Raw genomic sequence first — 14,172 nt, 5'->3', positions numbered from 1 at the left:
CACCATCAACACTTGATGTTCTTTTCTGATCTCCCCTTCCGCTGATTTCAGCATTGAATATACCTCGGGAATGGTCTTTTCCATCCCCTGCATATTGTAGGTCATCACAAAGCTCTTGTAGCTTGGTGGAAGCGACTGGAGGATTTTGTCAATGACCGCGTCATCCGGGAGATTAACTCCCAGCTGAGACAAGCGGTTGTGCAACCCAGACATTCTGAGTATGTGCTCACTAACAGAACTGTTCTCCTCCATTTTACAGCCGAAGAACTTGTCGGAGACATCATATCTCTCGACCCGGGCATGAGCTTGAAAAACCAGTTTCAGCTCCTCGAACATCTCATATGCTCCATGTTTCTCAAAACGTTTTTGGAGACTCAGTTCTAAGCTGTAAAGCATGCCGCACTGAACGAGGGAGTAATCATCAGCACGTGATTGCCAAGCATTCATAACGTCTTGGTTCTGTGGGATTGGTGCATCACCTAGCGGTGCTTCTAAGACATAATCTTTCTTGGCTACTATGAGGATGAGTCTCAGGTTCCGGACCCAGTCCGTATAGTTGCTGCCATCATCTTTCAGCTTGGTTTTCTCTAGGAACGCGTTGAAATTGAGGACAACGTTGGCCATTTGATCTACAAGACATAGTGTAAAGATTTTAGACTAAGTTCATGATAATTGAGTTCATATAATCGAATTATTTAATGAACTCCCACTCAGATAGACATCCCTCTAGTCATCTAAGTGAAACATGATCCAGTTTAACTAGGCCGTGTCCGATCATCACGTGAGACGGACTAGTCAAGATCGGTGAACATCTCCATGTTGATCGTATCTTCTATACGACTCATGCTCGACCTTTCGGTCCTCCGTGTTCCGAGGCCATGTCTGTACATGCTAGGCTCGTCAAGTCAACCTAAGTGTATTGCGTGTGTTCCGGGGCCATGTCTGTACATGCTAGGCTCGTCAACACCCGTTGTATTCGAACGTTAGAATCTATCACACCCGATCATCACGTGGTGCTTCGAAACAACGAACCTTCGCAACGGTGCACAGTTAGGGTGAACACTTTTCTTGAAATTATTATAAGGGATCATCTTACTTACTACCGTCGTTCTAAGCAAATAAGATGCAAAAACATGATAAACATCACATGCAATCAAATAGTGACATGATATGGCCAATATCATCATGCTACTTTGATCTCCATCTTCGGGGCACCATGATCATCTTCGTCACCGGCATGACACCATGATCTCCATCATCATGATCTCCATCATTGTGTCTTCATGAAGTCGTCACGCCAACGATTACTTCTACTTCTATGGCTAACGCGTTTAGCAACAAAGTAAAGTAATTTACATGGCGTTATTCAATGACACGCAGGTCATGCAAAATAATAAAGACAAGTCCTATGGCTCCTGCCGGTTGTCATACTCATCGACATGCAAGTCGTGATTCCTATTACAAGAATATGATCAATCTCATACATAACATATATCATTCATCACATCTTCTGGCCATATCATATCACATATATCACTTGCTGCAAAAACAACTTAGACGTCCTCTAATTGTTGTTGCAAGTTTTTACGTGGTTTGTAGGTTTCTAGCAAGAACGTTTTCTTACCTACGTATGACCACAACGCGATTTGCCAATTTCTATTTACCCTTCATAAGGACCCTTTTCATCGAATCCGTTCCGACTAAAGTAGGAGAGACAGACACCCGCTAGCCACCTTATGCATCTAGTGCATGTCAGTCGGTGGAACCTGTCTCACGTAAGCGTACATGTAAGGTCAGTCCGGGCCGCTTCATCCCACAATGCCGCCGAAACAAGAAAAGACTAGTAGCGGCAAGAAGAATTGGCAAACTCAACGCCCACAACTGCTTTGTGTTCTACTCGTGCATAGTAACTACGCATAGGCCTGGCTCTGATACCACTGTTGGGAATCGTAGCATAATTTTAAAATTTTCCTACGCTCACCAAGATGCATCTATGGAGTCTACTAGCAACGAGGGGAAAGGAGTGCATCTACATACCCTTGTAGATCGCGAGCGGAAGCGTTCCAATGAACATGGATGACGGAGTCGTACTCGCCGTGATCCAAATCACCGATGACCGAGTGCCGAACGGACGGCACCTCCGCGTTCAACACACGTACGGTGCAGCGACGTCTCCTCCTTCTTGATCCAGCAAGGGGGAAGGAGAGGTTGATGGAGATCCAGCAGCACGACGGCGTGGTGGTGGATGTAGCAGGTCTCCGGCAGGGCTTCGCGGAGCTTCTGCGAGAGAGAGAGAGGTGTTGCAGGGGAGGAGGGAGGCGCCCAAGGCTGTAGGTTGCTGCCCTCCCTCCCCCCCATTATATAGGCCCCCTTGGGAGGGGGGCCCGGCCAAAACCCATCTAGGGTTGGGGGGGGGGGGGGGGCGGCGGCCAAAGGGGGGAAGGGGTTGCCTTGCCCCCCAAGGCAAGGGGAAACCCCCCCCCCCCCCACCCTAGGGTTCCCAACCCTAGGCGCATAGGGGGAGGCCCATGGGGGGGCGCCCAGCCCACTAGGGGCTGGTTCCCTTCCACTTTCAGCCCATGGGGCCCTCCGGGATAGGTGGCCCCACACGGTGGACCCCCGGGACCCTTCCGGTGGTCCCGGTACAATACCGGTAACCCCCGAAACTTTCCCGGTGGCCGAAACTTGACTTCCTATATATAATTCTTCACCTCCGGACCATTCCCGAACCTCTCGTGACGTCCGGGATCTCATCCGGGACTCCGAACAACTTTCGGGTTTCCGCATACATATATCTCTACAACCCTAGCGTCACCGAACCTTAAGTGTGTAGACCCTACGGGTTCGGGAGACATGCAGACATGACCGAGACGCCTCTCCGTTCAATAACCAACAGCGGGATCTAGATACCCATGTTGGCTCCCACATGTTCCACGATGATCTCATCGGATGAACCACGGTGTCGAGGATTCAATCAATCCCGTATTCAATTCCCTTTGTCAATCGGTATGTTACTTGCCCGAGATTCGATCGTCGGTATCCCAATACCTTGTTCAATCTCGTTACCGGCAAGTCTCTTTACTCGTACCGCAATGCATGATCCCGTGACTAACGCCTTAGTCACATTGAGCTCATTATGATGATGCATTACCGAGTGGGCCCAGAGATACCTCTCCGTCACACGGAGTGACAAATCCCAGTCTCGATCCATGCCAACCCAACAGACACTTTCGGAGATACCCGTAGTGTACCTTTATAGTCACCCAGTTACGTTGTGACGTTTGGCACACCCAAAGCACTGCTACGGTATCCGGGAGTTGCACGATCTCATGGTCTAAGGAAAAGATACTTGACATTGGAAAAGCTCTAGCAAACGAAACTACACGATCTTTTATGCTATGCTTAGGATTGGGTCTTGTCCATCACATCATTCTCCTAATGATGTGATCCCGTTATCAATGACATCCAATGTCCATAGTCAGGAAACCATGACTATCTGTTGATCAACGAGCTAGTCAACTAGAGGCTTACTAGGGACACGTTGTGGTCTATGTATTCACACATGTATTACGATTTCCGGACAATACAATTATAGCATGAACAATAGACAATTACCATGAACAAAGAAATATAATAATAACCATTTATTATTGCCTCTAGGGCATATTTCCAACAGTGACGGACCGCTAAACCTAGACAAATCTCGGGGAAAATGGAGCTCGAAGGTCGAGTTTCGAGAGGAGAAAGATTAATTAGTGTGGCTCAGACATTTCATCGAACACCTCATGTGCATAGGAGGTGAGCTAGAGCACCCAAATGCCCTCCCCTCGACGGCCAGAAAAAATAGAGCATTGTGGAGTGCTCTGCTACTGCGATGGGGTATATATAGGCAGCTCATTTGTCTCGGTTCGTGGCTAGAACCGGTACTAAATCCGGGCCTTCTGTCCCGGTTCAAGCCAAGAACCGGGACCAATGGTTGTGGGCCAGGAGCGAGGCCCATTAGTCCCGGTTCGTGCCTCGAACCGGGACAAATGGTTCCATACGAACCGGGACCAATGCCCACGAGGCCCCGGCCGGCCCCCTGGGCTCACGAACCGGGACGAATGCCCCCATGGGTCCCGGTTCGTGACTGAACCGGGACTAATGGGCTTGCCATGCCCGAACGAAAGCCCTGTTTTTCTACTAGTGGATGTTTAACATTTCCAGCTTAAACATTTCTATAATGATCATATTTCGTTATTTATTAGATTTTACAGCTGGCAGAAAATTTGCTTGAGGATCTAACCCACTTCCTAACAAAGAGTGATATAACACATAACCTTGATCAAAGTAGACTGCATCCTTAGTGTCTGATTACAATAGTTGCATTGAGCTTTCACATGTAAGACTGAATTCCATATGAACAGTTCATATGTAAGACTGAATTCCATATGGCAAAATTGCCCATGTTAGTACACTACAAAATGAACGTTTCTTTGTGGTATGCCACTGCTATCACGTATACTAATTTTCGTCACAATAAATGTGCTAGTGACAGTTTTCAACCATCACCCGGTCCGTCAAAGAAGCACCGTCACAAAAAATAAGTTCCTGACGGTACAAGTTTTTCCCTAGCCTGAGACCGCTTCTTAGGAAACGGTTCTGGATTTGTATAAAATGTTAGGTCGTGTTCTTATTATAACTATGTTCGCAGCCGACCCCAATATAGATCCAGAGGAAGTTATTCACCTTTTCCAGCCAAAAGTTACTGCTGACATGAACGACAAATTGTGTGCGCCTTTCTCGGACAAGGAAATCAGTGACGCCCTCTTCGAGATAGGGCCCCTAAAAGCACCCGGTCCCGACGGTTTTCCTGCTAGGTTTTTCCAACGGCACTGGGGCACTGTGAAGGAGGAGGTGATCGAGGCAGTGCGGCATTTTTTTGAGTCGGGTATCATGCCTGAGGGTGTCAATGGTACTTCTATAGTTCTGATTCCAAAGGTAAAGGACCCAACTAGACTTGTAGAGTACCGTCCCATAAGTCTATGCACTGTGATTTATAAGGTGATTTCTAAATGCGTAGTGAACCGGCTGAGGCCTTTTTTGGATGAGATCATTGCTCCGGAGCAGAGTGCTTTTGGTCCAGGTAGACTGATTACTGATAATGCTTTCATTGCTTTCGAGTGCATCCACACTATCAAACAGGAGAAGGATCCGAACAGAAGTGTTTGTGCGTACAAGCTTGATTTGTCCAAGGCATATGATAGGGTGGACTGGGAATTCCTAAGGCGGATGATGCAACAGCTAGGCTTTGATCACCGATGGGTGCACTGGATCATGATGTGCGTGACCTCGGTGACATACACTGTCAGAGTAAATGGAGCCAGCTCAGATTCGTTCGCCCCGTCCCGCGGGTTACGGCAGGGAGACCCTTTGTCACCTTTTCTATTCTTATTTGTTGCTGACGGTCTTGATGCTATTCTGAAACAGAAGGTACAACATGGACAAATTACCCCAGTCCGTGTGTGTCCTCGGGCGCCCGGCATCTCGCACTTACTTTTTGCGGATGACACTTTGCTGTTTTTTCGTGCAACAGCAGCAGAGGCCTTGGAGATCAAAGATGCGCTAGCCATATATGAGAGGACCACTGGGCAATTTATCAACCCCTCGAAGTGCTCTATTTTATTTGGGAGCAAGTGTCCGCCTGAGGACCAAGCTGCAGTCACCCTTGCTTTACAAGTACAGAACATGCACTTTGAGGAACGCTACTTGGGGCTGCCAACTCCAACTGGACGTATGTCAAAGGGTAGGTTCCAAAGTCTACAGGAGCAACTCACCAAGAGGATTTTGACGTGGGGTGAAGGTGCTTCTCAAGGCGGGAAGGAAATTCTTATTAAGGCCGTGGCTCAATCCCTGCCTACATACCTCATGGGGGTGTTCCGTCTTCCACGCAGCGTATGTGATGATCTTACTCGCATGGTTAGAAACTTTTGGTGGGGTGCTAAGGAAGGGAGAAGGAAGACGCATTGGCGAGCTTGGGATACTATGATCAGGCCTAAGGAGCAGGGCGGACTCGGCTTCCGGGACTTTCGGCTATTCAACCAAGCGTTGCTTGCCCGACAGGCGTGGCGTCTAATTTCTTACCCCGACAGTTTGTGCGCGCAGGTTTTAAAGGCTCGTTATTACCCCGATGGACGCCTCGAGGACACAGTTTTCTGTGGCAATGCCTCACCCACGTGGCAGTCCATTGTTCATGGTCTCGAGCTCCTGAAGAAAGAATTAATCTGGCATATTGGTGATGGGGCTTCGGTGCGCATTTGGCGGGACCAATGGATCCCTCACCCATTGTCTCGTGGACCGATCTCTCCACAAGGTCGGTGCCGGTTGCGGCGAGTAAACCAATTGCTTGATGACCACGGGACTGGAAGGTGGAGCTGCTCCAGCAACACTTCATGCATGTGGACGTTATGGAGATTCTGAAAATCAAAGCTTCCCCTCGGCGCGCTGGTGATTTCATTGCATGGGCGGCAGAGAGCTCTGGAACCTTCTCGGTGCGGAGCGCTTATCGTCTTGCCCTCAATGACCGCCTATTGCCGTCTTCAGTCGCAACAAGCAGGGCACGGACGGGCGACGTGCCGTCTGGGCACTTATATGGAGGTGCCCTGCTCCTCCTAAGATGCGTATATTCGCGTGGAAGCTTGCATCAAATTCCTTGGCGACTTGGGCTAACAAAAAATCGAGAACGCTGGAGGTGGAACAGAGAGGATACGTTCCATGTATTTTGCACGTGCCCCCGAGCGGTGGAACTCTGGCTGGCCATGGCAAAGCACTGGAATTTGCCGGACCTAAAAACAGTGCGACCGGTGGGCGTCGAATGGTTGTTGGATGTGCTGCACGCTTTGGAAGTTGACGATCGCATGCGAGTCCTCATGGTCCTATGGCGCTCCTGGCATGTCCGCAACGAAATTGTCCACGACATACGTCTGCCCCCAGTTGAAGCTTCATGTCGCTTCCTACTTAGCTATGAGGCTTCGCTTGTTGCAATCAAAAGGTATCCAACGGGTGACCATGTGATAGGGAAGATGGTCATTGCTCCAGCTGGCCGCCCGGCACTAGTAGAAAAAGGGTCATCTGTCCCGGTTGGTAAGGGCCTTTTGTCCCGATTTTTGAACCGGGACTAAAGGGTCGTTACTAATGCCCTAGTCCTTTAGTCCCGATTCTTACACGAACCGGGACAGATGGGCCTCCACGTGGCCGGTGCGGAGAGCCCAGGCAGGAGGGCCTTTGGTCCCGGTTGGTGGCACTAACCGGGACAAATAGGCATCCACGCGTCAGCATTTCAGGGGCTGGGGTTTTTGTTTTTTTAAGGGAGGGGGAGGGGGGGGGGGGGGGGATTGGGGGTTTCGGGGGGTTAATTTAGGTGTTTCATATATTGTGTTAGCTAGCTAATTAATAGAGAGAAGTGTCCTCTCTTATCTCCGTGCTTGGTCGACGCTACGTACTATATACGTATAGAGAGGACTAGACACGCTAGCTAGTAAGCAAATGAAGGAAACAGAAGATCGTCATGAACATATGCATACAAAGAGAAGTGGTATCGACCACCTCTCCTTCTCCGAGAGATTGGTCGAACAACAAGTTCTCATATCATCGGGCACTTGTTCCTCTTGATCTTCAGCAGCTTCCCCTGTTGCAGCATCATTGGGCACATCGTCTGGTTCCTCTTGATCTTCAACAGCTTCCCCCGTTGCAGCATCACCATATTCCGGGGGCACATAGTTGTCATCGTCCTCTTCTTCTTCGCCGTCTTCCAACATAACCCCTATTTCTTCGTGCCTCGTCCAAACATTATAGTGTGGCATGAAACCCTTGTAAAGCAGGTGGGTGTGAAGGATTTTCCGGTCAGAGTAAGACTTCGTATTCCCACATTTAGGGCATGGACAACACATAAAACCATTCTGCTTGTTTCCCTCAGCCACTTCGAGAAAATCATGCACGCCCTTAATGTACTCGGAGGTGTGTCTATCACCGTACATCCATTGCCGGTTCATCTGCGTGCATTATATATAATTAGGTGTGTCAAAAACCATTACAGAACATCATGAATAGATAATTAAGTGACCAAATTAATAGAAGTTCATCATCACATTAAAACCAAAGTACATACATAGTACTCATCTAACAACATATAGCTGTCCAAAGCATCTAATTAATTAAACCATACATTGAAACTATGTAAAACATTTCAATGCGAAAACAAATGCGATCATAATCGCAACCAAGGTAACAATTGATCCAACGGTATAATGATACCAAGCCTCGGTATGAATGGCATATTTTCTAATCTTTCTAATCTTCAAGCGCATTGCATCCATCTTAATCTTGTGATCATCGACGACATCCGCAACATGCAACTCCAATATCATCTTCTCCTCCTCAATTTTTTTTATTTTTTCCTTCAAGAAATTGTTTTCTTCTTCAACTAAATTTAACCTCTCGACAATAGGGCCGGTTGGAATTTCCGGTTCACATACCTCCTAGATAAATAAAATCTATGTCACGTTGGTCGGCATAATTTTCATAAACAATAAATGAACCAATAGTTATAAAGATAATATATACCACATCCGAATCATAGACAGGACGAGGGCCGACGGGGGTGGATACCAAAACCATCGCACTATATAATAACAAGCAATAAAATAGTAAGAAAATTAGACAAGTATCTATTTAAAGTAAGAATTTTTTCTTTCAGAAAGAAGATAAGAACAAGAGGCTCACCACGGTGGTGCCGGCGACGAGATCGGCGCGGGCGATCGACGGCGGTGAAGACGGGAATGGGACGTGACGGGCCGCTAAACCTAGACAAATCTCGAGGAAAATGGAGCTTTGAGGTCGAGCTTCGAGAGGAGAAAGCTTAACTAGTGTGGCTCGAGCATTTCATCGAACACCTCATGTGCATAGGAGGTGAGCTAGAGCACCACAAAGCCCTCCCCTCGCCGGCCAGAGAAAAACTTAGCACTAGAGCGCTCTGCTCGCGGGCGAGGGGTATATATAGGCACCTCATTGGTCCCGGTTCATGGCATGAACCGGGACTAAAGGGCAGCCTGTGGTCCCGGTTCAAGCCACCAACCGGGACCAATGGTGGTGGGCCAGGAGCGAGGCCCATTGGTCCCGGTTCGTCCCACCAACCGGGACCAAAGGGGCTAGACGAACCGGGACCAATGCCCCCACGAGGCCCGGCAGGTCCCTGGCCTCACGAACCGGGACCAGTGCCCCCATTGGTCCCGGTTCTGGACTGAACCGGGACTAATGGGCTGCCCGGCCTGAACCAAAGCCCTCTTTTCTACTAGTGCGGTGACACTATCGCATGTGGAGTCCCCCCTGGAGCCCCCCATCAGATGGCAAGCTCCTGCACCAGGCCGCGTTAAACTAAATGTCGATGGGTCCTTCTGTCAAGCATCTAGTGAGGCTGGGCAGGTATGATCTTGCGCGATAGCAACGGAGCAATTATTTTCTCGGTGTGTAGAAGCCTACACAACTGCACTGGCCCATTGCAAGCTGAACTTGCTGCTTGTTTGGAAGGACTTAACTTTGCCACGCAATGGCCGTCGCTCCCAGTGGATGTCGAGATGGATTGTCTGGGTGCAGTGGATGCCATACGGGCTAGGGAGGATGACAGATCGCAACATGCAATGATGATAAATGAAGTCAAGCTACTTCTAGGTGAAAGGGATGGTTCTATTGCTCATATTAGTAGGCACCAAAATCCGGTCAGCCATAGACTAGCTGTGTTTGGTCGTATTGAAGCTAGGTCTGCTGTGTGGTTGAAATCTGTCCTGCTAATGTACCTGAATTGTGTGTGGAGGATCTTCCTCCAGCTTGAGCAATGAAATCCCCTTTAATCCCGCAATAAAAAACACCTTGTGACTACCTTGCAACAATAACAGTCCCAATGTACTCAATACCTTTTAGTCATGTTTCATAGCACATGGTAGAGAGGGTTTGAAAATTTATGATTCTTTACATCTCCTTTGATACTTTTAAGTTTTGCTATGGATTTTTGTCTTTTTTATATAAATGGGTAAAATACACATTCAATAATAAATGAAAACTTTTTGAAATTATGCATGGGGTCATATCCGGATGGTTCAAATTTTCTCTCTGAACTGGACATATGTTTATAGTGGTACTTTGCTTTATAGTGTGTTGATGTAGTAGCATGTTCCTCACAAGTTCAAGGAGAATCTTAGAGGTTTGTGATGCATAATTTCCATGTTTGTGCATGTAACTTCAATGATACATGGATAATGTACAGTGTCATGACTGCTTAGAAATACTAGATCGTATTGTTGGTTGTCATGTCATAGATCGACATCATGCGTACTTTTTGCCGATAGCCAATAGCTGCCACAACTTGTGACCCTCCTTGCAACGACATATATCCAAACGTACTCTGTACTTATTAAACCTGATCCATACCATGTGGCAGGGAGTATTTAAAATTTATGTATTGTTTACATCTACTTTAAGACATGTAAGCTATTCTATGCATTTATTGATATTTTTCATATAAATGGTATAACCCACCCTTATAACTTATGAAGAAGTTCAAGTTACGAACATTTTTTTGTTTGTTCTTTGTTTTATAAAGTTCTTTACAAGGAACAAATTTCTAAGTATTTGCAAAAGTAAGACAAACAATTTATGACATGAAAAAGTGGCAATATGAAGTTAAATTAGTCAATACTAATCATACAGTGCCCAAAACGATCGGGAGAGGACTCACATTCATCACGTATCTCTCCTCGTGCTGTCCCTCAAAAGCTCCTCCAACCCCCTGAGCCTGCCATGGCGCGGTCGATACCTATCCAATTCCCACTGCCGCCCCGCTATGTGGGGGATGAGTCATCATGCCGTGCTAAGGATGTCGCGTCGCTGCACTTCGGTGGCCACCCCCACTGACGACAAGTATGATGTTGAAACTATGTTTGATGGCATGAGAGAGAAGCTTGTACACATGCATGCAACTCGGTTTTGATGGCGAGTTGCATGCCGCATGTACCACTCATGCGCCGCTATTCAAACGAGGACACATGCCCCTTAATGCAAGTAGCCATGTGGCCAGTCGGGCATCTGCGTGTGCCCTATAAATGTTGCATGTGCATGGTCGTTATCGACATGAGACCGCTTGACTTACCATACACAACGTTGCCTGCATAGGGTTTCTCAAGGAGAAGTGCAACTATCTGCATGCAACACCGAATATGTGGGTTCGCTCTCAACAACCGCGCGGATCATAGAAAAACGCAACGCTACTCACGCAGGGTTTCGTGTTGAGATAACACGACTGGTAGCCGGAAACACCGACCTCATAGGTTCTCGATGCCTGAACGCGACATGGCAACACGCAACATGCGGCCCGCACATGCCTTGGCATCACATTACGCGTGTTCACCCAACCTGTGCGCTTCATGCTATGAAAGGCACTTACTAATATGCCTCTCTCTATTCACTCCAATCCCCGCCCTCTCCAGCATAACGATGACGTGCCATGCCACCTCTCTACTAACTCATAGGTAAGGAGCAGATAGCCACCCGACACGTCGAGTACACATCGCCTTTGGCCCCCGCACCGTCGTATCACCTGGGACAAATGTTGAGGCTAAGGAAACAAATGATGAGCTAAAAAGGGTGGCCTCACACAATAAAAGGAAGTCCGCCGGCTACAAGAAACATGACACCATTTGCGCCGCGGCCGACATATTTGCGGAGATCCAAGCATGATGGACTACCGGCGAAAAGGCCAAGAAAGATAGCAATGGCATGCGGGAAGCATGGGACAAGGCCTCGATGTACTATGACATCTAGCCAGCATGGTAGAATACCTCCACTTTCCGGATCGGAGGTAGCTACATGTACCTTGTCGTCCCTGGTGAGCTTGATTCGGTGATGGGCCGATTACACCACGGGCATGTATGGCCTAACGGAATTTTTTCGTGGTTTTTCAGCTATTTGGCTAGAAAAAGATTAATGATTTTTTTAGCAATCTCTATCTCATCTACTACTTAAAAGGAATGTATGGCTCTCTGTTTCTCTTTTTTCTTTCGACTACCCTTCATCTATCCTTCCCTATATGATAATCAATAACCTTAAGACTTACCTTCTGAACCAGTTTGACTTTAATTTACTTACCAAACTTCTCATCAAAATATAAGGAAAATAACAGGCAGAATTTAATAAACATTTATTGATGCAATCACATTTGTATGGGCGGGTAAATTACAAGTTAACATACTAGAATATTTATATCCGGCTGGAATGCACGGGCATTCTCTTAGCACTTACAAAAAATTAGAACACCACACATGCCATTCATTAGAATATCACACAAGTTGGGTCACACATTTAAAATTTCATTCAAGTTTTTTAGGATTTTGCAAAACTTTGAACAAAATTTGAAATATAAATTCTAAGCCTAGTCCATGTTGGACACGTTGCCCATGTCATCTATGTTGCCTACTCCTCATCCCCGTCGTCCACGTTGTTGCAAGAGAGGGAGATGTAGTCGTCGTCCTCCTCCTCCTCGGCGTCCTGGTCAATGGCAACATCGTCCACAGGAGCAAATGGCAGGATGGAGCCCCATCTCGTCCTCCGGGTCGCTATCCTCAGCCTCTACCTTAGGCCTCTTCCAATGCATTGGTGCTTGGGTGAGGTGCTATGTGCACTAAAAACCTTAGCAACTAATCTTCCCAATGCATAGGTGTTTAGCTTTTGTAGCTAAGCTTCTCTAATTTAATTGTTTAACACTTAAACTTCTTTATGCATTGGTTGGTAGGCATTTTGCATAGGTTCACGCGCTTAGCATCGTTTCCATCTAAGGTCACCATAATGCTCTCTCTCCTCTTTAATTGCTCTACCACATATTTGTTTTGCCTATGTGGCACCCTTAGCACCAGTAAACCTTGGAACACTGGGAAGGGCCTTATAGTCCGCCAACAGGGGTGGCAGGTCCAGCTCCTGCTTCAATGACGTGTAGCCCCTCTCCGTCACTAGCCTCAGGACACGGAGGCCACCTCCCACCGCCAGCAAGGAAGGCACCGGCTTGATGATGGCTCTGGGTGGACGACACGGTCCGGTCTGGCGGTCCGGCTCGTGGCTCGCTCGGCTCGGGGTGGCTCGGTCCTGGCCCGCTAGTTTAAATGGCCGGTCCGGTCCCTGCAAACAGGCCCGAGAAAATCTCGGTCCGGTCCGGTCTTTGGACCGAAGGTGGCAGTCGGCGGCATGGCTGGGGCGTGGCTGGGGCGTGGCGGGGGCGTGGCAAGTGCGTGGCGGCTCAGGCGTGGCGGGGGCGCAAGAAACCGCCGTCGTCTACGTCGCCGCCACGGGGCCGTCGTCCGCGCGGCACTGGACTCGATGGCCCCGGAAACTATGTCCATTAGTCCGCGTGCCAGATTCGTCGCCGATGAGCTCCCTCCGGTGTTCTTCTTCGTCATGTAGCTCCCTCTGGTTCTTCTGAAGCTCCCAGACATCTTTTCAACGAGCAGCGCTTCCTCTAGCATTGCGTCCCCGATGAACAGCTCTCGCCGGAGCTCCAGAGCGCGCTCTGCCCATGTCTTGGCCGGTCCTGACGGTCCTCTCGGTCCGGCTTGTGGCCCGCCATTGCCGGTCCGGTCCCTGCAAACAGGCCCGAGACACTGCTCGGTCCGGTCCGGTCCGGACCGCCAGCGTCCGGTCCAAACACCGGCTCGGACCGAGACCGGACCGGCTCGGACCGTGTCCACCCTGAATGATGGCACCGCTTGATGCTGCAGCATGTGGCCCTAGAGCATGTCGACCTGCACACTGTGGTAGATGCCATGCACGCCCTGGTGCATGCCATTCTGCCGGTGGTTTGCGGCCAGCACTCCCCCGAGGTTGCACCCCATCCAGATCATGTGCCGCGCAGCCCGGCCATGGCGTTGCAGCACACTGGTCGTTGTATCGGGTGAGCAGATCCTCTTGTTGCTCGGCGAGGATGCCATCCTAGTATGGGCTGTCATGTGCATACGCCGGTAGTACCCTTGCCTCCGGCACCATACGTACTCAGAACACAGCGATGGCCCGCCGCATTGCGGGGGTACCGATCCAGGGGTAGGTGATACCACCAGAATGCTGCCGAGGCTAAGATGTCAGCCCCTCGGCAGCCTCTCA

Source organism: Aegilops tauschii, chromosome 3 (assembly GCF_002575655.3).
Source record: "Aegilops tauschii subsp. strangulata cultivar AL8/78 chromosome 3, Aet v6.0, whole genome shotgun sequence".
NCBI lineage: Eukaryota > Viridiplantae > Streptophyta > Magnoliopsida > Poales > Poaceae > Aegilops > Aegilops tauschii.
The sequence above is the reverse complement of the archived record's forward strand: the minus strand, read 5'-3'. Positions refer to the sequence as shown.